Source organism: Eretmochelys imbricata, chromosome 25 (genome assembly GCF_965152235.1).
Source record: "Eretmochelys imbricata isolate rEreImb1 chromosome 25, rEreImb1.hap1, whole genome shotgun sequence".
In the NCBI taxonomy this organism is placed as follows: domain Eukaryota; kingdom Metazoa; phylum Chordata; order Testudines; family Cheloniidae; genus Eretmochelys; species Eretmochelys imbricata.
The window spans coordinates 383,041-410,717 of NC_135596.1; the positions used below are offsets into that span (position 1 = coordinate 383,041).

The 27,677-nt window shown below is 46.2% G+C and overlaps 1 protein-coding gene and 1 pseudogene across 1 annotated transcript in view; one reads left to right on the forward strand and one right to left on the reverse strand.

Moving 5' to 3' along the window:
* The window catches only part of LOC144280209 (zinc finger protein RFP-like), a 149,652-nt gene that overhangs the window by 97,010 nt on the left and 24,965 nt on the right, over positions 1-27,677 (forward strand).
* On the reverse strand, positions 11,276-27,641 carry LOC144280251 (zinc finger protein RFP-like; annotated as a pseudogene).

Here is a 27,677-nt window from a genome sequence, read left to right on the forward strand (position 1 = left end):
GTAATGGATTCAGTGCTGGCACGGGGTCTGGTGTTGGTTGTTCGGCTGGTTCCGGTTCTGGGACTGGTTCCGTCTGGGTCTCTGGGACTGGATCCACTACTGCTGTTGCAGACATTGGCCTGGGGTCCGGGTCCATCACCTCTGACTGGGTCCTGATAGAAGTTTCCGGAACAGAGCTAGGCCTCACGGCTTGTTTAGCCTGGCTGCGGGTGACCATTCCCACCCTCTTGGCCTGCTTCACATGATTGGCCAAGTCTTCCCCCAACAGCATGGGGATGGGATAATCATCATAGACTGCAAAAGTCCACATTCCTGACCAGCCCTTGTACTGGACAGGCAACTTGGCTGTAGGCAAATTGAAAGAGTTGGACTTGAAGGGTTGAATCGTCACTTGGATCTCTGGGTTGATTAAATTGGGGTCCACTAAGGAAGCATGGATAGCTGACACTTGTGCTCCGGTGTCCCTCCACGCGGTGACCTTCTTCCCGCCCACACTCACAGTTTCCCTCCGCTCCAAGGGTATCTGGGAGGTATCTGGGCCTGTGGACCTCTGGTGTGATTCCGGTGCAATGAACTGTAATCTGTTGGGGTTCTTGGGGCAGTTGGCCTTTACATGCCCCAGCTCGTTACATTTAAAACATCGTCCAGCTGACGGGTCACTGGGGCGAGGAGGGTTGCTGGAGAATGGGGTGGCAGGACGATAAGGGGTCTGGAGGGTTCTTTGGGAGGTAGGTGGGGCCTTGGGCGGCCCCCGGTAATAGGGTGTGGTCTGGGGTTGTCCCTTCTGGTCTCCGCTCCAACTGCGACCAGTTTTCTTCTTCTCTGCCACCTCCACCCATCTGGCTCCAATCTCTCCTGCCTCGATTACAGTTTTGGGTTTCCCATCTAGGATGTATCTTTCTATTTCCTCAGGAACACCCTCTAAGAATTGTTCCATTTGCATTAGGAAGGGCAAATTTACTGGAGATTCAACACTTGCTCCTGATATCCAGGCATCCCAATGTTTCACAATGTGGTAGGCATGTCGGGTAAATGACATGTCTGGTTTCCACCTTAGGGCTCTGAACCTCCGACGAGACTGCTCGGGTGTTATCCCCATTCTGACTCTCGCCTTGGATTTAAACAGTTCATACTTGTTCATGTGTTCTTTAGGCATTTCAGCTGCCACCTCAGCTAAGGGTCCACTGAGCTGCGGCCTCAGCTCTACCATGTATTGGTCAGTAGAGGTGTTGTACCCAAGGCAGGCCCTTTCGAAGTTTTCTAGGAAGGCCTCAGTATCATCGCCTGCCTTGTAGGTGGGGAACTTTCTGGGATGGGAAGTGGTACTTGGAGAAGGATTACTAGGGTTTGTTGGGATATTCTGCTGAGCCTTTATCTTCTCCATCTCCTCCACATACTTCCTCTCTTTTTCCTTCTCCTCCAGTTCTTTGTCCCTCGCTTCCATAGCTCTCCTGTGAGCAGCCGCTTGGTGTTGTTCTGCTTCTCTCGCTGCCTCCCTTTCTTGTTCCTTCTTCAGCTGCATGAGTTCTATCTGTCTTTCATGTTCCCTTTGTCTTTCCTCAGCCTGAAATTTGGCTAATTCCAGCTGTAGTCGAGCTGAGGATTTGGTCATTCTAACCTCTCTGTTTTTAACTAACTTTACACCCGAGGTTTAGAAATAAACAAACAAAACTTGGCTGTAAAATTTTGCTGTGCTGGAATAGAATACCTATTCTCTGATAGTGATTGTCAGCCTACAGAAAAAGACAATTCCCTTGTCTCTGCTCTGGGCCCAACTTAAAGCAAAAAACCTCCAGCTACTTGGAAACCTGCTTACCCAGCCCAAAGAAAAAAAAAATTCCCTTTCAAACCTGTGCTCCTTGTAAAACAAAAAAATCAAAATCCAAAAAAAAAACCCCTGCCACTTTTGTCTCCAGGCAAATGGGTAGAGCACACACCCCCTATTTACTTTTAGGAAGGAAAAAAAAAAAAAAAAAAAAAAAAACCTCTGGGTTGGAAGACTGTGAATTTCCCTGCAGGAGTTAAGTACCCTGCCTCCAGGCAAAGAAAACCTGCAATTCACAAGATAATCCCCTTTTGTCTCTGCTTGGCCACAAAGCAAAGAAAAACAATCTGCTTTCAGTTTCAACTGCTTTCCAAAGGAAAAAAAAAATTCCTTTTTAAAATCTGTATTTCTAGTTCAAAAAATCTCAACTGGATCTCAAAATGATTTCAGGTTAATCCCACCACTATGCCACCATGTCAAGGTTCCTCCCCCACTCTGAACTCTAGGGTACAGATGTGGGGACCTGCATGAAAAACCTCCTAAGCTTATCTTTACCAGCTTAGGTCAAAACTTCCCCAAGGTACAAAGTATTCCACCCGTGGTCCTTGGAATGGCCGCTACCACCACCAAACTAATACTGGTTACTGGGGAAGAGCTGTTTGGACGCGTCTTTCCCCCCAAAATACTTCCCAAAACCCTGCACCCCACTTCCTGGACAAGGTTTGGTAAAAAGCCTCACCAATTTGCCTAGGTGACTACAGACCCAGACCCTTGGATCTTAAGAACAATGAACAATCCTCCCAACACTTGCACCCCCCCCTTTCCTGGGAAATGTTGGATAAAAAGCCTCACCAATTTGCATAGGTGACCACAGACCCAAACCCTTGGATCTGAGAACAATGAAAAAGCATTCAGTTTTTTTACAAGAAAACTTTTAATAGAAAATAGAAGTAAATAGAAATAAAGAAATCCCCCCTGTAAAATCAGGATGGTAGATATCTTACAGGGTAATTAGATTCAAAAACATAGAGAACCCCTCTAGGCAAAACCTTAAGTTACAAAAAAGATACACAGACAGAAATAGTTATTCTATTCAGCACAATTCTTTTCTCAGCCATTTAAAGAAATCATAATCTAACACATACCTAGCTAGATTACTTACTAAAAGTTCTAAGACTCCATTCCTGGTCTATCCCTGGCCAAGCACAGCATACAGACAGACACAGACCCTTTGTTTCTCTCCCTCCTCCCAGCTTTTGAAAGTATCTTGTCCCCTCATTGGTCATTTTGGTCAGGTGCCAGCGAGGTTACCTTTAGCTTCTTAACCCTTTACAGGTGAGAGGAGCTTTCCCCTGGCCAGGAGGGATTTCAAAGGGGTTTACCCTTCCCTTTATATTTATGACACACACCTATTCCAATTAGTGTTCCAGACTTCCCATTAGAGTGGGCCCGAGAAGGTTGGGTCTGGGTTGTCTAGTACACTGCAGGGTTTGGAGGGCTTATTACATTACTTATAGGTTATCTCCATATGCAACGTAACACAAGTACAGTTAACAATACAAAATCCACAGCAACACCGAGTCCTGACCACCGCAGTATGGTCCAACATCCGAGACACCCCCAAAACACTGCCTCTCCTCCTTCGATGGGGTCACGATCTTATGTGTCCAATTGCTGGCAGTTGCAACAAGCTGCCCCTGCAGGTTTTCCTTGCTTTTGTCCACATCGTAAGTCCATTGAATGTTCACAGAGAAATGGGATATTGTCCAAACCAGCTTGACCACTTGGTATGGAATCAGGCAGTAGGCCCTAGTTTGATTATTCACAGCAATAAGATTCACAGATCCATTTGTGCACCAAAGTCCAGATAGCAGCATGTGGATGTGTGTAATTTTGTTATGGGCTGGTGTAACTGTGCCCCCAGTAATATGTATGTAAGCAATGTCAGGATGAGCTCCACCCTGACATCTGGTGGTGAGGTGTGGCAAGTTGTGGAAAAGAACTTCAGGGGCCAATCTCATTTGCATAGGCCCACCCAGCATGCCTAGAATGAGACCATAGCTGCCCAAATGGTCACTTTGGCTGCTGTGGGATCCCCAGTGTCTCTGTTATTGGGGCAGGAAGAATAAATTGTTATTACCCTGATTATGGGAACTGTGCTTGGAACTGTATGTGGCCTTTTGTTATGATGGAGGGATTCACCATCAACTAAGTAGCACTCGCTAGGCAAGGGTCATGGGTTCCAAAACTGTGTGAAGGGAGAGAGGTTGGGGGAGAAGTGTTAATAGTTGGTGGTATGGGCCCCTTGGTGAGGGCCTTACATGCTAATTGCACTTTCTCTTCTTTCCACTGTGGAATATCAGAGCTAATTTTGATTTCATTAGAAGTCTAGTTATAGGCTGCTGAGCTCACTTTGGGCTGACAGTACACCAGCACTGGAGCTCCCCTACTACAAGCTGAATTCACCAAAGAGCTGAAATCACTGAGTGTTGTGTTAAGTAGTGGGGGAGCCTGAAGATATATTGTGGAGCAGTTTGTGGGACGGCTGGAGTGCTTTGTGGACTGGCTGGTGAAGCAGTTTGATGCGGAGCAGTTTGTGGATGGCAGGAGCTACTTGTGGGCCGTGGAGCTGAGCAAAGGAGTTTGTGGGGTGGCTGGCGGAGCGGAGCGCCGCTATGGAGCTATGGGGCGGTCAGCTTCAGATCATGTAAGGTGCCTCTTAACCCCATCCCATCTCCACCCAGGTTGGGAGGTAAAGCTCCGCAGATCAACTTTCGAACTCTGGGGCTACCCTGACCAGGGACAGAGACTTTTGGGGCATTGGACTTTTGGGACTTTGGGTGATTTGGGGTTGCTGGACTCAAGAACCAAAGGGAAAAGGGCATGCCCCAATTTGCTTGGGGTGGGTTTTTTTTCTTCATGGGTTGTGTTATGAATCCTGTTGGTGGTGTTTCCCCAACATAATGCCACATTGTTTCTCTCTGTTATTAAAAGGCTTTTTGCTACACTCAGACTATGTGCTTGCGAGAGGGGAAATATTGCCTCTTGGAGGCACCCAGCGGGGGTGGTATATATTTGTCCCAGGTCACTGGCTGGGGGCTCGAGCCGGTTTGCATTGTGTTATTGGAATGGATCCCGTAGATATTGAACCCGGCCCTTGTTGCTGCCAACTCTGACGGGCAGAAGGGTTACATGTACATTCCCAGCATAACACCTTATACACAGTACACCCAATTGTCCACCCCTTGCATAGGCCATTGATCCTGCTCCTCTATAGTCATAGGAGAGGGGCACATCCAAACATCTTCTGTTGATTTACACTATTTTACACACCCCGCCATTGATTCCCAGTGAGCTCCTCCCCTTCTCATTATTTCCATAGGGTTTGTGGGGACCACCTTAGTTGCCATTCCATTTCCAGGTACCATGGTAGCTATTACACAGGTGCTGGCCTCCTAGTTGAGTATTTTGCATTCCCATACACATCTCCCCCCCAAGGTCAGCCTTTTGAAGCTATCCCCCACCCACATCATGAGGTTTTTTGTTCATTGAAACACAGCAATGCTAGCAACAAGACAAACACCACAGACAAACACCACAAAACATAGATCCATGGTATTCTGAGTTATTCTTCCGCTGGCACCAGCTTGCTTGTAGAGTGTCTGAAAAGCAAAAGAAACAATTTCCACCCCCCTGGTGGGGACAGATTATTGCTTAATAATAATACCACTTTCTTTTACAAACTTCCTTGCTAATTGCAGGAAAAACAGAAGAATTACCTCCAGGCTGTCCTTATTTTGTTCTATAGTCAGGCTAGAGAATTACCCCACTCACTGGTCACTTATGAAATTCCTGAGGTGGTTTACCTCAGTTTCCCCTCTTGTACAACAGACCATGTTTGCAATAGTTTCTCTGCTGTACCAAGCTTTAAGTTTATTCTCAGGTAATAGCTGAGAGACAGCTTCAGATTTTAGCACTGTACACACACACACACACACACCCCTTAAGGTTAACCTGTCCCCCTTACTTTCAGGCTTGACTTGTTTTTTCACCTCCCTTTGCTGGAGGGCCATAATCTGAGTCTTCTAGCAGCTTGTTTGCTGACCAGATGTATTCGTTATTTGCAGCTCCTTTGTGCCCATCAGCTAGGTGATTTGCCTTTACACACAGAGGCTTACTAGCTTGCTTTTGGATCCAAAGCTGTTAACAGCTCAGACACTGTCTTAACAGGGAAACATTTTACTTCCACCAGAGTTCTGATTACTTTCCACTTTCATCTCCTGCTCCAAAACACACAGAGATCTGAAAAAGAAAGCACAACCTATTGTGGCTCCTTTTGGCGCCCTATTAGGATTTTAATGAAGTACCATGTTTTATTTGCATTTCTTTTACCCCTTCTCCAATATACACTGCACACATCCTGGGAAAATGAAAATTCCTTCCATATAGTTTAACCTCCATAACATTATATTAGCCATATTAATTTTACACAAGGCATAACTGCCTCTCCCATGCCCACAGAGTTTTCATGCACACCCACCAAAGTAACAATCTGATCACCCAGAGCCACCCCAAGGCTCAGTGTTCCCATCATTCCTCCTCTTTTCCTTTCACCTGTGCACACACACAAAATTCTCTTTTGCCTAACATCGTTTGCACTGTGATTACTCTTTTACATAACTGTACCCCAATTACATCTTGTACAACGAGACACAACCAGGAGCAGCCAAGTTAAGTTCCAATAGAACCCCTTACATCCTTTAGTGATTTTGATTACATTACCCAATAGTCAAATAATTTTGATCAGATTCTCTCTCTGCCTGCAGCAGTCCCTTATAGACCGCATTTCTGTGGGAAAAGGGCCCATTTTCCCTCAGAATAGCTGTAAAGACTTCTGGGGACAGAAGCATAGTGGTGGTAGTAGCCACTCTACCTGACCCCCTTGGATAATTTAATTACCAAGCTTCCATCCAATGTGACTGCACAGAGTTGCACATATAGTTACATTTACATAACTGGGTTTTATCATTAAACAAAAACTTCCTTCTTGACATCTCACATAAGTACCCAAAGTACCCTCTATTAAAACTTCAGAAAAACAAAAGAGTGTGGAAAGGCAGGTTGCACTTGGAAACTTTTTTTTTCTTCCCCTTCTTTCTCTCCATACCCCCAGGACCAAGTCCCAGCTCCAGTCTCTAAAGGTCGTCTGTTAACTGTGCTTTTGACTATAAACCCTTTTATGCCAAATCATCTTTCACTACCCCTAACTGATGTAAGCAGTGTCAGGATGAGCTCCACCCTGACATCTGGTGGTGAGGTGTGGCAAGTTGTGGAAAAGAACTTCAGGGGCCGATCTCATTTGCATAGGAACACCAAGCCCGCCTAGAATGAGGCCATAGCTGCCCAAATGGTCACTTTGGCTGCTGTGGGATCCCCAGTGTCTCTGTTATTGGGGCAGGAAGAATAAATTGTTATTACCCTGATTATGGGAACTGTGCTTGGAACTGTACGTGGCCTTTTGTTATGATGGAGGGACTCACCATCAACTAAGTAGCACTCGCTAGGCAAGGGTCATGGGTTTTAAAACTCTGTGAATTGAGAGAGGCTGGGGACAAGTATTAATGCTTGGTGGTATGGGCTCCTTGGTGAGGGTCTTACATGCTAATTGCACTTCTTCTTCTCTCCACTGTGGAATATCTAGAGCTAATTTTGATTTTATTAGGAGTCTAATTACAAGCTGCTGGGCTCACTTTGGGCTAATGGTGCACCAGCATGGAGGCTCCCCTGCTACAAGCTGAATTCACCAAAGACCTGAAATCACTGAGCATTGTGTTAAGTAGTGGGGGAGCCTGAAGATATAATGTGGAGCAATTTGCGGGAGGGCTGGAGTGCCTTGTGGACAGGCTGGTGGAGCAGTTCGTAGGACAGCAGGAGCTGCTGGTGGGACGCGGAACAGTTTGTGGACTGGCTGGTGGAGCAGTTTGTGGGACGGTGGGAGCTGCTGGTGGGCCGTGGAGCAGAGCTGAGTGAAGGAGTTCGTGGGGCGGCTGGCGGAGCGAAGCGAAGCGAAGCGAAGGCCTATGGAGCTGTGGGGCGGTCAGCTTCAGATCATGTCAGGTCCAAAGGTGCAAACAATTCGATGTTTATTGGGGTGAACTTCCAGCAAGCATGCTTCTTACCCCCGTCCCATCTCCACCCAGGTTGGGAGGTAAAGCTCCGCAGATAAACTTTTGAACTCTGGGGCTACCCTGACCAGGGACAGAGACTTCTGGTGCATTGGACTTTTGGGACTTTGGGTGATTTGGGGTTGCTGGACTCAAGAACCAAAGGGAAAGGGGCATGCCCCAATTTGCTTGGGGTGGGTTTTTTTGCTCATGGGTTGTGTTATGAATCCTGTTGGTGGTGTTTCCCCAACATAATGCCACATTGTTTCTCTCTGTTATTAAAAGGCTTTTTGCTACACTCAGACTATGTGCTTGCGAGAGGGGAAGTATTGCCTCTTGGAGGCACCCAGAGGGAGTGGTATATATTTGTCCCAGGTCACTGGGTGGGGGCTCAAGCCGGTTTGCATTGTGTTATTGGAATGGATCCCCTAGATATTGAACCTGGCCCTTGTTGCTGCCAACTCTAACGGGCAGAAGGGTTACACTAATTTACAACCTTTCAGCAGCTCTTGCTGAAGCAGCACCAAACTTGAAAGATTACAGGCAGCTTCCCATAATGCTGCCCTTATTTCAAACCTCTCACAAGCAGACTGAAGTGCCTCCTTTCCCTGGAAGACATTCAGTCCCCATGGGCAGGGACCTTCTTCCACTACCCATATACCAAGGAGGGTGGGCTCCTCAGCCACCCCCCATCCCTCTGGGTCCCCTAACACTTCCTCCGTTTCCTTTTTAATCTCATCCCAGGTTGACCTCTGCACCTGGGATGGGCCCTGGTTCTTCCTTATCCATTTATTCAAAAAATCCTTTACCCTGGCTTGCCAGAACCCCCAACTACCATCACGAGAGTTTGCGATACCCCCTCAAAGCAGCTGCGCGGACTGTTGGGGAGGGGGACTTACAGGCTGCCACTCACCTATCCAATGCGATGCACCCGAGTCAGTCACCGGCACAAGATGTTAGGGGGCTTATTCCTTCACCCACTTACTTCCCTGGTCCTTCTCGCATGAACAGAGCGCAACAATACCTGAAGTCCAAAGGTGCAAACAATTTGATGTTTATTGGGGTGAACTTCCAGCAAGCATGATTCCAGTTTCCTTCCTTAGTGTCCCCCTTCCCAGCTCTGACACCACAGAGCCTTACACGTGTGTCCCTGTTCCCATTCCTGCCCTTAGCCAAACATGATTCCAATTTCCTTACCCCCATTCCCTGTTCCCATTTCCCCCTTTAGCAAAACATGACTCCAATTTCCCCACCCCCATTCCCTGTTCCCATTTTCCCCACACTCACACACCCACTCACTTCCTGATTGACTGCAGACTATACAGTAAAACCTGAGTTCTGCTTAGCTATACCTTAACCAATCATTTTCCTGAAATTTAACTAACCAATCCTAACATATTGTAACATGATTATGCAAACAATTATATCCCACCACCTTAATTAGTTTACACCCAGCAAAATTAATTATACAGCAGGCAGAAACAATCACAGAACCAGACAGAGATTATACAGACAAACAATAGCAAAGTGGGAACTATAATGACAAAACAATACAGAAGTGAGGATTTCACATCCCAGCTATTGATAAGTGAGTTCTTGCCAGACAGGATGCTATCAAACTAAGTTTCCTTTTACATTTTCTAGGCACTTCCCTTTCTCTGGAGGTGATAGGCACTATCAGGACAGGATTGTATTCCTAACAGTGCAATAGCACCTTATTTCAATGTGACTAGTTTGGAATGTGAGGATGTGACCATTCACTTCCCAGCTTATGGCTGCCTCTGTTGCTTAGCCAAAGGCCTTAGCCTAAGCACAGGGCCTCAGACGGTCACAGTAAGAGAAGGCCCTTACACCAGCAGACAGTGATTTTGATTCTTTCTTTTATACCTCTATAACTAGCCAAGTGATAAGAATACACCTAAATGCTTAGAGTCTAGGCCTTTACAGACAGGCCTGAATATCTGCTGAAACCCACTGTTCCATCTAAATATGTGTACCATTAATGTATATAAAATTATAAGAATTGTGTTGTATGGTTTTCACTAAAATATGCTGTGGTTTTGGGAAGAGCCCAGATACTAGCTCTCTAGAGATAATGACAAGGGAGGTAACTAACCCCAGGGTGGGTGCTGAACAGACATCACCAGCACAGGAGTTACAATTCAATGACTCACTCACAGGTGACATACCTCACCCTGTGACTCAGCAATGTCCATCAGACATGCCTGGACTTGTGTTCTCCAAGCACATGGACTAAGGATATAAAACAGAACACAGTGGCCCCATGCTTGGCCTTTTATCCTCCACCAAACCTGTGCTGCAAGCAATAAGGACATTCAGAAGATTGAAGACTCTAACAGAGGAGATTGGCCCAGATTTCAAGAGTGAAACCTATGTACTATGAACTGCAATATTCAGTGGGGTGAGAAAAACTGCTTAATCTAGCTGTTGCCCAGTCTGATTGGATTGAGAGTTTAGACTGCATACTTATATTTTATTTTATTTTATTTTGGTAGCCACTCTGACGTTTTGCCTATCACTTATAATCACTTAAAATCTATCTTTTCTAATCAATACACTTATTTTACTTTTCATCTTTACCAGTGAGTTTAAATGAAGTGCGTGGCAAATCTGCTCAGGTTTACAAAGGCTGGTTTATATCCACTTTCCATTGATGAAGTGGTGAACCAATTAATGAACTTGCACAGCTCGTCTTGAGAAGTGCAAGATGGTATATTCCTGAGGTATAAGGCTGGGAGCAGGGGGGATTCGGCTTGTGCCTTTCTCTGTGTGATTCATGAGTGGCTTTGGGAGCATTCATGCAATCTAGTTGTCCGGGGGGGCTCCACGTGTGGTTGTGCTGAGTGATAACAGTGCCTGCAGAGGTTTGCTGCTTTTCACTAGCAAAGCATTGTGAGAGACAGCCCAGGATGGAGAGATAAGAGGGCACAGTGGTCCCATGGCCCCAGGGTGCACCCCGGGGATCCCGTCAGAAAGCTGCCTTATGATGATCTAACTCTGTAATGTGGAACAGGCCTTAGTGTGCTTTACTTTCCCCCTCTCTCCCCACCCTCACATCCAGTTTCAGTGACACAGTCTGACCCATGATTTCCAGAGTCCTCCCAGATCGTAGCAAATAGTGATAAAGGGGCTGCACAATGCCTGGGACAATGGGATTGGCTTCTCCATCTTGATCACCCCCTGCTCTCTATGGTTTGACAGTCCAGACCCCATGGAACTTCCAAAGTCAAAGAAATTGCACAGAAGAAAGTCTGCATAGAGACTGGTGCATCTGAGACTAGACAGGCTGATTTCAGGGTCCTCAGGGGGGTGTTCCCTCCATGTCTCAGTAACACAGTCTGAGCTGGGATCTGGCCCCCACCCAGAGACAGGGGTGGATTTTCTCTCCAGGGAAAGAGGCTGGCGGGAAAGTGAAGAGCGGGGCCTCATTATCAGCATCAAAAAATGTCACCTGGCCCCTTTCATAGTCCAGACAACCCCGGATCCTGCTGGGGACATGACTCAGGGTCAGGGGAGTCTCAGGGGAGGTGAGAGCTTGGTACCAATCCACCCACCACATCACAGCCCAGATCCCCCCCTCAGGATTAAGTCTGATCCCTCCCTTCCTCCTCACAGACTCTCTGGCCACCCCCACAGCCCAGCACATCCCATCTTCCAGCTCCACCTCCCAGCAATGTCTCCCTGAGGTGAATCCTCATGTAGCTGGAGTGGGGATTCCTTCACCTGTCTCATTAAACTGTCAGAAACTGCTCAGCAGGGGCACAGTCTTTGGGGAGTTCCCAGCTCCCCCTTCCTTAGAGTCAAGCCAGAAGCTTTATCGTGCAGTACATATTTCAAGTTTCCTTTTAAGGCATAAATATTTTCCCCAACTCTTTGATGTTCCTCAAATCTTAAAGACATTTGAACAATTTTAATGAGCATTTAATGTGCCCCCTCTACTGCAGTCACAGAGGTTGAATGTGACAGTGAATGAGCAAAGCAGGACTTCAGTAAACTCATTGTTTGTGGTATTAAAAAATAACAGCTCTCTCTAAAGAAACACAAAGAACTGTGACAATCTATGCGAGGTCTCAGGGCCTGGTAGTGGCCTGGCTACTACTTCTGTTCTCCTGCCAGTGTCCCCACTTCTAGCAAGGTCCCGGCCCTCTTTGGAGCTCCTGCACAGCACACGGGCTTGGCAAAATAGAGAACTGCAAAGTCCTCAGGCCACTGGTTTACTCCAGCTGCAGAAGGGGGATCAGGGGCCAGACTGAGGGGGCCTGTGAGAGTCTGGGGCACGGCCACCTGGGACCAGGAAAGGGGAGTCAACCATGAAGGGAAGGAAGCACTGGCAGGAGATGCTTTTGGGGATGCAGGCAGTTGCACAGATTGCTCTGTAACTGGCTATAATAAGAGGCTACTTCTTCAAGCTGCACCAGCTCGCTGAGATCCATTGAAGCCAGGGAACACACTCAGTGCCCCAGCTGAGAAACTGGCTCAGCGTCACTGCTGTTTCATCACACTGGCCATATTGTTGCAGCTGAGTAATGTGACCTACCCGTGTTGTTGTAAATTAGCTTCCCAGGCCCTGATGCTCCCTGGCAGCCATATGCAGTGTGCTAGCTATTTCATTAAGGAACAGATGGAAAACAAATTCTCAGCTCTGACAGCAAGGTGGGGGGAAGGGGGAGCTCAAACTTTTGCAAAATTTGGACCCCATCTCAAAGTGACTGTCTCTAGCAGCAGCTCCCCTCCCCTTAACACACTGTGGCCACCACAGCAAATGCTGGTGAGGAAAAGAAATGTGAACAACACATGCCTTATATTTTAGTTGCCTTTGAATGTAAGTTACCTACTGGAAAGAAGAAGGAAGATCAGCACCATATGATGGGCAGAGCTCCCAAGTTACTAGATTGGTGTGTAACCTTTCTGCCAGGCTGAGTTGATAGCAGCAAGGGCCGGGTTCAGTACATAGGGGTTCCCTCTCAACAATGCAATGCAAAACTGGCTCGAGCCCCCACCCAGTGACCTGGGAAAATCTTACACACACTCCTGGGTGCCTCAAAGAGGCAATACTTCCCCTCTCACAAGCACAGAGTCTCGGTGTAGCAGAAAATCTTTAATAACATGAGGTAAACGACATCAGCATTAAATAGGGAAACCACCACAACTGGGGTTCATAAACCAAACCATGAGCAAAGACTCACCCAGCAAATTGGGCCATGTCCTTTCCCTTTGGTTCTTGAGTCCAGCAATCCAAAAATCACCCAAAGTCCCAAAAGTCCAACAAGTCAAAAGTCTCTGTCCCTGGTCAGTGCAGCCCCAGGGTTCAAAAGTTTATCTGCAAAGTTTTACCCCCCAGTTTGGGTAGAAATGCAGGTGGGGTGGTTAAGGGGCACCTTACATGGTCAGAGGCCAACTGCCCCACCTCTCTGTCAGGTTCTGCTATAGCCTTCACTGCGAGCCATCCTGCAAACTGCGCTGCTCTGCCATCCATTCTGCAATGTATCTTCAGCCCCCCCAACACAGCACTCAGCAATTCCAGCTCTTTATTGACTTCAGCTTGTAATAGGAGAGCCTCAATACTAGAGCACCATTGGCGCAAAGTGAATCCAGCTCAGCAACCTGTAACTAGACTCCTAATAGAATCAAAATTACCTCTAAAAGCCTACAGTGACAAGAAGGTGTAATTAGTAGTTCAGACCCCTAAAAACAGACCCACACCACCTAGTACAAAGATCTAGCCCCAATCTTTTTCAAGCTACTAGCTTTTGGAATCCATGTCCCTTGTCTAGCGAGTGCTACTTAGTTGATGGTGAGTCCCTCCATCATAAAATAGTTCCACTGTCCTTGATTCATATAATCACGGTAACAACACTTTATTCTTTCTGCCCCAATAATAGAGAAACTGGGGATCCCAGAGCAGCCAAAGTGACCATTTGGGCTGCTGTGGGCTCATGCTAGGTGGGATGGGTGTGCCTATGCAAACAGAAAAGGAGTACTTGTGGCACCTTAGAGACTAACCAATTTATTTGAGCATAAGCTTTCGTGAGCTATAGCTCACTTCATCAGATGCAACTCACGAAAAGCTTATGCTCAAATAAATTGGTTAGTCTCTAAGGTGCCACAAGTACTCCTTTTCTTTTTGCGAATACAGACTAACATGCCGGTTACTCTGAAACCTATGCAAACAAGATCAGCGCCTGAAGTTCTTTTCCACAACTTGCCACAATTCACCACCAGATGTCAGGGTAGAGCTTAGCCTGACTCTGCTTACAGATGGAATGTTCATCAGTTGTGCTGATTTTGGCTGCTTGTTCTGTTGCTCCAAAGAAGATAGCAGCCTGTCACAGACGCAAGGGAAAGAGAGACATTTGTCCAGTAGCTGATGGCAAAGTGCAGCAAACTAAGAGCTAGCAACCAATGAGTTCAAATATCACCTCTCCTTTTTGTTGTTTGCATTTCCATGCACATCACAACCCATATCCCTAATGACACACCACATCCCCTACCCTGGAAAGCAGGCAAGTATTAGACACTTTCTCCCTCAATTTACTGAGAGGCTGCACAAGGTCACTTCAGGTGGAACTGGGAAGAAAACGCAGCTCTCCGCTATAGAAAGCCCAGATGCTAGCCACTCACTTCTACTGCTCTTCAGGATCAATGCCTGTAATAGATATGATTTGGTAATCTATCGCTATCCCACACTCAAGCCAGGAAGAGAACCTCCTGGCAAAGTGTGTGTGTCAAGGCCCATTCCAGTGCTTGGTCCTCAGCAAGAATAGCAATTCCTCCTGAAGGTCAAGTGGTGGAGGTGTGTGCTGGGGACAGGAGTGGCCATAGCACCAGCCCTGTTGCCGTGGAAGTGGGGATTGTGTGGTTCTCTTTGATACATATTTTAATTTCCTTTTTTAATAGTTTATTTAATTCACACAATAGTTAAAACCATTATAATCTGTTGAATCTGGTATATTGTGCCATAAAATTCAAGTGTTCCATATTGCCAAGATCTATCACGCCTTTTGATTGCTGATGTCAGCCACTGGCAGGTTTGGGGGTTGAGAGGTGAAGTGATCAAATCAGCTCTCTGCAGAGCATAGATGAACAATTCCTGATGTATATATTTATATAAAGCACATGACCCAGAGTGCAGGTGGGATAGCAGCATAAGACCCAGGCTATCAACGGAGTCTCTCTCTCTCACACACACACACACAGATGTGGGGTAACACAATCAGCTTGGGGGAAAGGGAGAATCCCTTCACTGCCTTCAAAAATCACAGCTGGGTAATTAAAGGGAAATACACAAGTAGAATGGTTTATATGTTTCATTTAAGCGAATGTCAGGCTTAAAAGGAACTGAGAGGGATCTTTCATAAACAGAACCCACTGTAAAAACATACAAAATTTGAAGACGCGTTGTTCTGAAAGGCACTACAGCAAAAATAATGTCCATGAACTATAGGGTGGAATGAATGAGTTGCAATCTCACTTTTGGTAACATTTTATAGATCTCCCTCTCCCTCTCACATTCCCTTTCATTCTTCTTTTTAGAATCAGCAGATCATAAAACTATAGGGATGGAAGGGACCTCAAGAAGTCATCAAGTCAAGTCCAGCCACCAGCACTGTAGCAGGACCAAATAAACCTAGACAGTCACGGACAGCTGTTTGTCCGATTTGTTTTTAAAAGCTCCAATAATAGGGATTCCACGGTTTTCCTTGGAAGCCTATTCCACAGCTTAAATACCCTTATAGTTCAATAGTTTTTCCTAATATCTAACTGTGATGGGGTCCCCGGGGTACAACCTGGAACTGGGGTACCACTGTGCCCTCTTAACTCTCCAGCCTGGGCTATCTCTCAGAATCCTTTGTTAGTGACAAGCAGCAAACTCCTCCAGACACTGTTATCACTCAGCACAACAGTACGTGGAGCCACACACCCAGCTAGAATGCATGAATGCTCCCAAAGCCACTCACAAATCACACAGAGAAAGGCACCAGACAATTCCCCCCAGCACCCAGCCTTGCACCCCAGAGCTGTACCATCATGCCCTGGTCAGAACCTGACCAGTATACATTTATTACCCAGTCCGCCCGTCTCTCAATGTGGAGATGACATACACAAGCCTTTGTAAGCTGAGCTGAGATTTCCCAAGCACTTCAACTGAAACACAGTGTTTTAGGTAAAATATAAAACAAGTTTATTGTCTACAGAAAGATAGATTTTTAAGTGATTATAAGTGGTGGGCATAAAAGGTCAGAGATAGTTACCAAAGAAAATAAAAGATAAGCATGCAATCTAAATCTTAAACCTTACTACTCTCAGCAGTATTAAGATCAAGCAATTTTCTCACCCCACTGGATGTTACAATTCATAATACACAGGCCTCTCTCTCAAGCCTGAGACTAGTCTCCTCAGCTGAGTCTTTCTGTCTTCCCAGCATTCTTGTTGCTTCCAGCGTAGGTGAGGGAGAAGAAAGGGAAAAGCACGATACTACTGTCTCCTATTTTATATCCTTAGTCCATGTGCCTAGAAGACACTTGCCCAGACATTTTCTGGTGGGTTTTGCTGAGTCACAGGGTTGAGCAATCCCCCTGGTGTGGTCTTTTGCGACTGAGTCATAGAGTTGAGCAGTCCCCATTGTGTGGTGCTTGTGAAACTGTCATTGAATTGTATATCCCTTGATTACAACTCCCCTGGTGATTAATGGTCGTTGAACTCCCTCCTGGGTGGAGATCATCACCCTTGTAATAGAGACTCTCAAATTTGCAATGTATTTCAGTAACAAACATAAAGCAGGTTTCAGAGTAACAGCCGTGTTAGTCTGTATTCGCAAAAAGAAAAGGAGTACTTGTGGCACCTTAGAGACTAACCAATTTATTTGAGCATGAGCTTTCGTGAGCTACAGCTCACTTCATCGGATGCATACCGTGGAAACTGCAGCAGACTTTATATATACACAGAGAATATGAAACAATACCTCCTCCCACCCCACTGTCCTGCTGGTAATAGCTTATCTAAAGTGATCATCAGGTTAGGCCATTACCAGCACAAATCCAGGTTTTCTCACCCTCCACCCCCCCACACAAATTCACTCTCCTGGATTCAATCACAGACATGAAGGTCGCTATCTTAAAACAAAAAAACTTCAAATCCAGACTCCAGCGAGAAACTGCTGAATTGGAATTCATTTGCAAATTGGATACTATTAATTTAGGCTTAAATAGAGACTGGGAGTGGCTAAGTCATTATGCAAGGTAGCCTATTTCCTCTTGTTTTTTCCTACCCCCCCCCCCCCAGATGTTCTGGTTTAACTTGGATTTAAACTTGGAGAGTGGTCAGTTTGGATGAGCTATTAGCAGCAGGAGAGTGAGTTTGTGTGTGTATGGGGGTGGGTTTTTGGAGGGGGATGAGGGAGTGAGAGAACCTGGATTTGTGCAGGAAATGGCCCAATTTGATTATCATGCACATTGTGTAAAGAGTTGTCACTTTGGATGGGCTATCACCAGCAGGAGAGTGAATTTGTGTGGGGGGGTGGAGGGTGAGAAAACCTGGATTTGTGCTGGTAATGACCTAACCTGATGATCACTTTAGATAAGCTATTACCAGCAGGACAGTGGGGTGGGAGGAGGTATTGTTTCATATTCTCTGTGTATATATAAAGTCTGCTGCAGTTTCCACGGTATGCATCCGATGAAGTGAGCTGTAGCTCACGAAAGCTCATGCTCAAACATAAAGCAAAATTTCATAACTTCATGCACGCTAATGATATACATATTTCGACAGAACAATGGGCTTCAGCAGATCATAATCTTACATATGATATCTTACATGGCATGCTTTGTATTAAATATCCCAACCATATATGGATGATGAATATGGGGGTACAGGGTGCTAATTTGAGGTACGTGTCACATTAACCTAAATCTCCCTTGCTGCAGATTAAGCCCATTACTACTTTTCTTTTATTTCATCCAGTTTGGCACATCATTTTCTCTAGCACACATTTTCCATCACTGCTTCTCTGTCTCCCTCTAACACTCTTCTGTTCCCTATCACAGATCATTCCAACTTGGTTTCCCAGTTCTCTCGCTTGAGTTTATCACTTCCCCTTGTGCTGCCCCCTGAGCATTTTCCTTCTCAGGATTGTTTTGCTTTCACTCTCTCCATTTCAGTTTCCCTCCACTTGCCCAGGCTTCACTGTTTACTCTCGTTTTAATTGATTTTTTTCTTTCATGATTTTTCTCCCTTCTGGTCAAATATGTGCCATATGTGCCTTTCCACTCCACACAGCCAGCTCATCTTCATCCAGATGATGTCACTCCCCTATTATATGCTCCTTTTCCCTGGGGTCCTGGAGGTCACACTCTCCAATCACTGGGTCTCCTTCTCCTAGGATCCCTGCTGGTGCAGAGCCTCCTGCTTCTCCTCATGTTTCCCTGCCACCCCCACATCTCCCTGTCCCCCAGCCCAGCTAGTAATTTGCCCCCAGCCTCCAAATCAATTCTGCCCTCAATCCTATATCAATTCTGATCCCTGAAGCCCCACATCTGCCCCTTCCCCTCAGAGCCCCTCTGCTCCTCCTGCAGCTCCAGGGTTTTCCTTCTCTTCTTATTCATGGAGGGAAGGGGCAGGAGATTGGAGGGCTCATATGGATGTTGTGGGTTTGGTAAAGAGGGGTCATCCAGGGTCATAGAGATGAGCCTAGCCAGATGGGAGTCCTCCAGGGTCATAGAAACTAGGACGACTGTTGAAAGAGAAGCCAATTTTTTCATTCCCAGTGAGCTATACCCCCTCCCCCCACAGGTCTCAGTGACACAGTCTGACACAGTATCCCCAGAGTCCTCCCAGATCATGGAGGACAGTGACAAACAGGCTGCACAATCCCTGGAACAATGAGATTGACTTCTCCATCTCAGTCAATCCCAGCTGCCTATGGTTTGACAGACCAGACCCCCAGAACCTCCAGGGCAGTAGAGACTACACAGTAGAAAGTCTGGAAGCAGACAAGAGTCCTCCAGGGTCATAGAGTCTGGTGTCTGAGGCTAGAGAGACAGATCTGAGGGTCCCCAGTGAGGTATTTCCCATGTATCTCAGTGACACAGCCTGAGCTGGGATCCTGCCCCCCACCCAGAGCCACAGGCGGATTTTCTCCCCAGAAAAAGAAGTCAGTGGGAAAGTGAAGATTGGGGCCTCATTGCCAGCACTGAAAAATGTCACCTGCCCTTGTTCATAGTCCAGAGAAACCCAGATCATCTGGGGTACCTTGCACAGGGATAGGTGGGTAACAGGGGAGGTTAAAGCCTGGTACTGACCCACCCACCGCTGCACAGCCCAGATCCCTTCCTCAGGGTTCTGGATGAGATGTCCCTTCCTCCTCACAGACTCTCTGGCAACCCCCACAGCCCAGCATCCCTTATCCCACACCTCCACCTCCCAGGCATGTCTCCCCGAGGTGTATCCCTCACAGCTCAGCACACAGGGATCAGTGTCAAATCTCTCCTGGGTTACTGGGCAGATCCTCACACGTGAATCCACATCTCATATTTTTCTGATCTTCAGACAGCATAAGGATGGGATGAGCCATGTCTGGATCCAGAGTCACATTTTCTGGGGAGAGAAAGAATCAGAGCATTAGAGGCAGAGCTCAGCCCTGGGGGAGACTGGGACCATTTCTCACACTCCCAACAGCCTTGTTCTGGCTGGGACAGTCCTGGGTCCCAGGGAGCTGCCTCTGTCCTGGGCGCCTGAGACTGAGCAGAGGGGTCACTGCAGTTTCTCATTCTGTTGAATGGGAGCCACTCATTACTTTCATGTGTTTTATAGAGGCTTCAGGTCCCTGATTCCCCTGCCGGGGCTGCTCCATTCCCAGCTGCAGAGACACAGAAAGGAAGGTTTCAGAAGCTTTTAGTGAGGAGGGAGCAGAGGAGGCAGGTACCAGCTCTAAACCCCAGAGGGAAGCTCCCTCCCCTAAATGCAGCCTCCACTCCCAGGCTGAGGAATAGAAAGGAAGGTTCAGCATTGGGGAATGCTTTAAGACCAGAGAGTAGGAGGTGGCATTGGGAGGGGTAGCCCCATCTTCAGCTCCGAGAGAAGGGAGGCGGTGCCACCATCTGAGGCAGAGCATCTCCCCAATCCATGAAGCAGGGAGCAGCTCTAATGGCAGAGCACCATCCTGCCCAAAGGAAACGTAGGATGTTGGAGAAGAGTGATGGGCGAGACCCGCCTCTGCCAGGGTAAAGGAGAGGGATGTGTCAGCCCTCAGGGGAGAGAGCTCTGTCCTCATTCCTCTCAATTTAATATTGAAAGGGCCTGTCAATGTCTATGAAAACCCCGGGGTCAGAATTAAGGGTGTTTGGATGTTGGTCAGTGACTGTTTCTATTCACTGGTGTGCGCATGAATTGAGCACTAAGGTTGTTGTCAGGATTGTTTGTGTGACTTCAGCTTGGGATCTCCTTAGTAGTGAATGTTTTCTTTTTTTAGGGCTGTGAGTGTCATGGTCTGTGTTGGTTTGGCTGGTAACTGTAGCTTCAAATTCATGAAATGTTTTCATGTGAATTTTCTCCTTCTTTAAAAGATAATGTCCACCTGCAATCTCACCATGTCTGTGTGCCCCATCTCCAGTTCAGATGGCAGAGTGTCTGAAGAGGAAAAGGATAAAAGAGAGGTGAGATTTCATGCTGTCATATTTATAACAGCATTCTCATTTGTAACTAATATAACTGTCTTTTAATTATGGTTGAGCCCTGAAGTACCCATGGAGTCGGCACTTATGCTCACAAGCACCCTACGAGATACAATCTGTAAGAAATATTTACTTTCCCCTCCTCATCTCCTCCCACCCTCTACATCCCAGCTGGTTTGTCTCATTCACCTATTGCATTTTGTCAGACCCTAGACCCAGATCCTGCAAAGACCTTAGTGTCAATGTAACTGTACACACTTTGGTCTCTTTGACATTAATAGGATGTTAAGAATTTGCAGGGTCAGAGCTCTGAATTGTGAGCTCTTTGGGTCTATTTATTCAGTGTCAATGAAGTGCTCAGCACAACAGGGCCTTTGTCCTCCATAGACAGGAATACAAATAATAGTAAGTTTTTTTATGTATGTGGAAATTCAAGCTGGGAAGGGTCGGCTCAATGGGTCAGATTCCCCCTGAACTGGCAAAGGGATAGAGGGGGGCAGTTTGTGACTCCCCTATTCAGTGGCTGCTTGGCACAGGCTAGGGAAGTCCTGAGATCCGGCCAGAGTAAACACCCCTGTTTCTGTGACCCCCAGGGACTTTGCAAGTTTTGTAGTTAGGAGAGAGAAACTCTCAGGGACCCAAAATTAGGCCATTTTGCTAAATTTGGGCCTTAAGGTTGTCACCTTCGGTAAGTCATGAATTAATGTGAGATGTCCTGATGCTTGGGCCCTGCTACACCTGCTCAATAGCTCTACTCTCCACCTTTCATTCAATAGATATGTACAGTATTTTAAATCAAGAACACATCTCCTCCCACAGACTCAGAGGTTCATCCCAATTTCCTCTCCTAGATCCTTTCTCAGTGCCTTTGAATTTCCTCAGAGTCTCCGTTAGAACAATAGTTTTCTGGGAGAAATCACTGAGTCTCTTTTCTTGTTCAGGGAAAGTCTCCACAGGCTGCTGGAACTTCCTCTTTTCATAGCTGGAGAGAAACCATTTCACTTTGTATTATTTCCTTTAGTGACTCATTATAATTCCTTGTTAGTGAACGTTGCTGCTCTAATGGGCTTGAAGTTAGAATTCCTCTACTTCTCCCAGCCTCAAAGTAGGTGCAACACAGGCCATGGCAGTGTAACATTTTGCTTAAAGGTCCCATTAATATTCTTCAACTCTGGCCTGGAGAGACAAGCTCTGGGGATAAAAGGGGAAGTGAGTCTCCATGGACAATTCACTCCTTGGCCTCCACACTATGATGGACAGGAAGTTCCCATGCCAACTTCCCCCTCCCAAGCTCATTGCACATAGTTCTTCAAACAGTCCTCAGGTGGGAAAGACTCTTCATCACTCCTGATCTGGGTTGGATTGCAGTGTCCCAGCAGTGAAAGGCTCACATTTCACCCACATAATCCTGAGGCAGCCAGTCCCCCAGGGATGTGACATCTCTAAGAAATACTTTAGGTTAATCTTTCCCACTGAATGGATAATTCCAGAGTCTTCTCTAAAAAAGGTCAGTGTGACACCACCAGGCCAGCTCAGGTCAAAGCCATAGGCCAATTCACTTCTGTGTGAATATCAAAGAAATGTTAAGTGTACTAATTCGTTTGAGTATTAATCTAGTTCAAAGGAAATGTGAATGATATTGTCTTCACTCATCTGTAACCTGTTCTCTGCTATCTCATACATAATGCATATTGTTAGGTAATAGCACATAACAATCCATTAGTTTTCATGAAGTTTACACATCAGGTAAATTCTCATCTTGATGCTAACACACACTTTTGATCTAGGGTCAATTAAGTACAGGGACATACATAACATAATATCTCTGTAATTTAATTGCCCATCAGACAGGATTGGGGCCTTGGAACGGGAAATGAAGAAGCATGCTGACTTCAAGCATGGGTCATTGCATTCGACAATGGAAATCTTCAGGCTCAGTCTGCATTTAGTCAACAAAGGAAAAATGCACACTGTGATGAAAACACTTGGATGATTGCTTTCTGTGGAAAGAAGCTGTAAATACTGATTCCAGGGAATGATCCTGTATCTCTGAACTGTTTTAGATTCGAAGAGGGTGGAATACTGAGCGAGTGGAAGGAGGTCCCCAAAGTGATTTTAGGTATCCCTGAGACTTTTGGAAAACTAGCAGACTACTACATCTCTGCTATCATCTTGGAGTTATACACTTTGACTCACCTGTTAATGTATTTTACCTGCTTAAACCTCTCAATAAGTCTCAGTTCTTTTTCTTAGCTAATAAATCTTTAGTTAGTTTACTAGTGAATTTACTTCAGCGTTGTCTTTGGTGAGATCCAGAGTACAAATTTGACCAGGGTAAGTGACTGACCCTTTGTGGTTGGGAGTAACCTAATGTGATGTGATATTTGGTATAGTGACCAATATCACAAAGCCCAGTTTGTCTGGGTGGCAAGAAGGGCTGGAGATCCTAAGGGGACTGTCTTTGACTCCATGGTAAGACTGATACAGTGATCCAGGAGTGCATGTTCGTTACTGGTTCGGTGAAATCTAATTATAGAATATACCACCAGTTTAGGGTGTCTGCCCTGTTTTCTGGCATCTGACCTGAATTTGGCATTCACAGTTGTAAGCCATTCCAGACAGCAAGTGAGAACATCAGGATTAAATTCATTAGAGAGATTTGTATCCAAAGTGTGAACCTGCCCCACACATTTTGCCACGTAGCCCTGGAGAGAAGTGGTGTTAACATGGCTTCCAAGTCCTTTCCCAGCATGTGAAGTGGGTGTGGGAGTGAGAAAGAGCCATGTACCTGCTCAAGATACTTCTGACATCCTAGAGGGGAAAGAGAGAGAAAAATAATCTGAGACCCACTTGAAACACACTGAGGATTGCAGGGAAGGGATTTTGCAAATCTTGAAAAAAGAAGCTCTGGTCTGCCCCCAGAACCATGGATTATCTCAGCTAATGGGGCTTTTCCATCTCTCATATCTATATATCTCTAATTGGTCATAGAAAAATTGTAATGCACATTTCAGGAATTCACTGACAGCTGGACTCCAGTGCTCACAATTTGGGCACGGTCCTATCCCTGTGGTGGGATCTGGGGTATTTCTTACTCTGTCTCACCTGCAGGAATTTGCTTACTGGCTTCTGATACTTCCCCTCCATCTCACTGATCAGCTCACTGAGACGGGAAATCTCCTCTGAGAATTTGGTGATATTTTCATTCTGTATCTTCACAATCTCCTTGTCCAGCTTTTCCAGCTCGGCCAGCAGAAGTCGATCTTATTCCTCCAGGAACTGCCGCAGTTTCTGAAATTCAGATACAATCTTCTGCCTCTCTGTTTCTGTCTGTTTCTGTAAGAAAATAGGGAAAGGGCTTGTTTGGGACGTGAATGGAGCCTGGGGTCCTTTCATGGAGTGCTGAGTGTGCAGGAGGGAGAATTTCTTTGCACATTCTAAGACATCTAACACTTGCCTGTGACCTGTGGTTAGTAGAAAGAGGATTTTCTCACACCTTCCCATTTGGCCCCTATATCTCTTAAAGGGATATTCTCATGCCTGACATGGTTAGGATATCATGTTACCAGCGGCCTTTAAAAATGCAGATCCAAGGCAGCTGGAGGCAAGACTCAGCACTAGATCTGGGTGACATTTTTTGCACTAAACTTTTTTGGAGGGAAAAGGCAGATTCATTGACTCTGAAATATTTAATGAATTCCTCTCAATGTCACCCACATTTTTTGGATGGATAAATAAAGAAATAAATAAGCAGATAAACAAATAAATAAATCCTGAAAAAAATCAAGAAAATGTTTTGATTATTCAATTTGAAATTAGTTTTTGCTTCAAAAAGTCCTTCTTCCTGGTCAAAATTGAAACAAAACACTGCTCAAGAAAAAATGGAACACTGATTTGCTGCACTTTGTTTAATTATTTTAGGTTTGACCATTTTTTTCCCAATTTCCAGTCAACGAAAAGTTTTGTTGTTTACTCAGCTCTACACAGAACTACGTTGACACAGATGTATGGAAAGAAAAAATGAATCAATTGAACAAAAAGTGCAGACAGGCACAGAACTGTGCATTGGATACATTCAGATCATTTTGGCAAGATTTTTGTCAAAGCCACAAAAGGTGGACAAGAATTCATTACCAGAAATGAAAGCTTAGAATCTGAAGATGGAGAAGAGGATTTTTCAGGCCTTCTGTATGGAGGTGAGTGCACACATACGCACAGAGCATCCGTGGTAATGGAGTAGTAGATAAAAGCCAACATTTCCTAAGGCCACAAGGGAATCTGCCTACAAACCAACCTCGCACCCCATGTCAATGCAGGTTAATAACAACAGGAGCCTACCAGATACTCCTGGCTTTTCTTCTCTCTACTCAATTTAAATCCCTGGAAATTTTCTCTCTCTTCCCTCAGAATCTTCAAATAGAGCTGGATTTTATCCTGAATCAACAGAAATGATTTGGGTGGTTTGATTTTTATTTTTTGGGGTGAAGGTGCATCTCAGTTTAACCCCTCATGGAAATTCAGAATCCCAAGGAGAAACTTAATGTAACCCTTCTGCTCATCAGAGTTGGCAGCAACAAGGGCCGGGTTCAATATCTACGGGATCCATTCCAATAACACAATGCAAACCGGCTCGAGCCCCCACCCAGTGACCTGGGACAAATATATACCACCCCCGCTGGGCGCCTCCAAGAGGCAATACTTCCCCTCTCGCAAGCACATAGTCTGAGTGTAGCAAAAGCCTTTTAATAACAGAGAGAAACAATGTGGCATTATGTTGGGGAAACACCACCAACAGGATTCATAACACAACCCATGAAGAAAAAAAACCCACCCCAAGCAAATTGGGGCATGCCCTTTTCCCCTTGGTTCTTGAGTCCAGCAACCCCAAATCACCCAAAGTCCCAAAAGTCCAATGCCCCAAAAGTCTCTGTCCCTGGTCAGGGTAGCCCCAGAGTTCGAAAGTTTATCTGCGGAGCTTTACCTCCCAACCTGGGTGGAGATGGGACGGGGTTAAGAGGCACCTTACATGATCTGAAGCTGACCGCCCCACAGCTCCATAGGCCTTCGCTCCGCTCCGCCAGCCGCCTCACGAACTCCTTCGCTCAGCTCCGCTCCGCCAGCCGCCCCACGAACTCCTTCGCTCAGCTGCGCTCCGCTCCGCTCTGCCAGCCAGCCGCCCCACGAACTCCTTCGCTCAGCTCCACGGCCCACAAACTGCTCCACGTCGAACTGCTCCACAATATATCTTCAGGCTCCCCCACTACTTAACACAACACTCAGTGATTTCAGCTCTTAGGTAAATTCAGCTTGTAGTAGGGGAACCCCAGTGCTGGTGCCCTGTCAGCCCAAAGTGAGCTCAGCAGCCTTTTACTAGACTTCTAATGAAATCAAAATTAGCTCTGATAGTTCACAGTGGAGAGAGGAGGAAATGCAATTAGCATGTAAGGCCCTCACCAAGAGGCCCATGCCACCAAGTATTAATACTTGTCCCCAGCCTCTCTCCCTTCACACAGTTTTGGAACCCATGACCCTTGCCTAGCGAGTGCTACTTAGTTGATGGTGAATCCCTCCATCATAACAAAAGGCCACGTACAGTTCCAAGCACAGTTCCCATAATCAGGGTAATAACAATTTATTCTTCCTGCCCCAATAACAGAGACACTGGGGATCCCACAGCAGCCAAAGTGACCATTTGGGCAGCTATGGTCTCATTCTAGGCGTGGTGGGTGTGCCTATGCAAATGAGATCAGCCCCTGAAGTTCTTTTCCACAACTTGCCACACCTCACCACCAGATGTCAGGGTGGAGCTCATCCTGACACTGCTTACATTAATCTCCTTACTGGCTTCAGACTTTTCTCAAAGAGTCTTCCCCTTCTAACAGACTTCATCACTGCTAGGAGCTGCTAGGGCCACAACAGCATAGTCTCATCGTTCAGGCACTGGTGTGGGCCTTGAGAGACCTTGGTCCTATTGCCCACCCAGTCACTCTCCTGCTGGGTGACCTTAGGCAATTAACTTCCCCACTCTGGCCCTCCATTTCCTATCCCACTCTGCATTTTTCTTCTCAGATTAGCCTATACATTAGATTATCCCTGCTCAGAGCAGGGATTGTCCCTCACACTGTTTTGTGCAGGTTCCAGCAAAATCAAGGTCAAATCTCATCTGGGGTCTGTAGTGGCTACTGGGATGCAAATAACAACAATGATGATAAATGCTAAGATACAAATCAGCAATGACAACATCAGCTTTTTAACTTGATATTCTCCAGTCTGAAGGCAACAGTCTCACATAGACAGGCCTGCAGGTGATTTAAACCTCACTGATCATTTAACAGCTTCTGTTCCATAGAGAGTTCCCTTAGTTCACCAGTGGGAGCTGGGTTTGAAAAGGATTCTGCTTCTCAGGTAAAACTTTCCCACATTAGAAATTTTTCAAGTCTTAATTGTTTATTGGCCATTCCTGCCACCCAGCTGTCTCATTTATTGTTTATAGCATCTCCCATACAATGAAGGCCTTACAGAGTTGAACAATGCAGTCACACCTCTGACAGGCAACTTCCACCTGGCATAAAAATCCAAAGCTGTTACTCATTGAACTTGACAGCAATTCCCTACCTTGTACTCCTGGTTATCCTCCCTTATGGGAACCACAGTGTGAGCTCGGTGAGTCCCGGACAGATGGCAAACCACACAGATGGGGGTTTGATCTTCTTCACAGAACAGTGTCAGAGCCTTCTGGTGTTCCACACACACTCCTGATCCCTTCGCTGCCTGGACACCCAGCCATTTGGCTATTTCTAGGACATTGGCCAGCTGCCTGTTTGGCCTGAGGTTTCTCTGTTGCACAGCTTGTCTGCACTTAGGGCAGGTGATGCCTGTGTCTGATTCTCCCCAGCACTGGGTGGTGCAGGCTCGGCAGAAATTGTGCCCACACTCCAGAGTGACAGGTTCTGTGAAATACTCCAGACAGATGGGACAAGTAGCTTCATCCTGGAGACTTTCCACAGAGCTCCCTGCAGCCATGGCTCCCTCTGGACAGTGTAACAGGGTAAGGTTCAC